The sequence below is a fragment of the Microtus ochrogaster genome, chromosome 7 (assembly GCF_000317375.1).
Source record: "Microtus ochrogaster isolate Prairie Vole_2 chromosome 7, MicOch1.0, whole genome shotgun sequence".
Lineage (NCBI taxonomy): Eukaryota > Metazoa > Chordata > Mammalia > Rodentia > Cricetidae > Microtus > Microtus ochrogaster.
Window position 1 is genome coordinate 46,964,032 of NC_022014.1, and position 729 is coordinate 46,964,760.

Consider the following 729-nt stretch of genomic DNA (forward strand, 5'->3'; position numbering starts at 1 on the left):
AGCTCTTGTAGACCAGGCTGGTCTCGAACTCACAGAGATCCGCCTGCCTCTGCCTCCCAAGTGCTGGGATTAAAGGCGTGAGCCACCACCGCCCGGCTCGTGCTTGTAATTCTGAGTACAGTTGTTTGCTAACCTCCACATGGGCACTGTTAGATGCACAACTTTAGAAAACTGAAAATCCAGCCAGGCGGTGGTGGTGTGGGAAGCAGAGGCAGGTGGATCTCTGAGTTAGAAGCCAGCCTGGTCTACAGACTGAATTCCAGGACACTTGGGGCTACACAGAGAAATGATGTTTTGAAAAACCAAAAAAAAAAAAAAAATCTGGACAACAAAATAGCATCAATTTAATGATTCCACATTTTTTTTTGAGACTGGTTTTTACTATACCTGGCTGTCCCAGGGTTACAAAAAAAAGGAAGAAAAAAATTAAAAATCCAAAACTTATTGTATCATAGCCACCAGTATTCTTGAGATGATGTGAAGTAATGCTATAATAGTGAAACAAAGTGAATTGTTTATTTCTAGAGTATTCCATTTAGTACTTTTGGGTAATGTTGAACTGAAGGTTACATAAGACAGCAGAAGTGGTGTGGACTGGGCGCCATAACTCTGGGCAGAGGGCGTGCACAGATTCCTAGCCCTGCCTAAGTCATGGGATATAGGGAGACACTGGAGATTGAAACTGTGACATCATATAAATGGTACCGTGCAGCAATTGTCTGTGTCTAG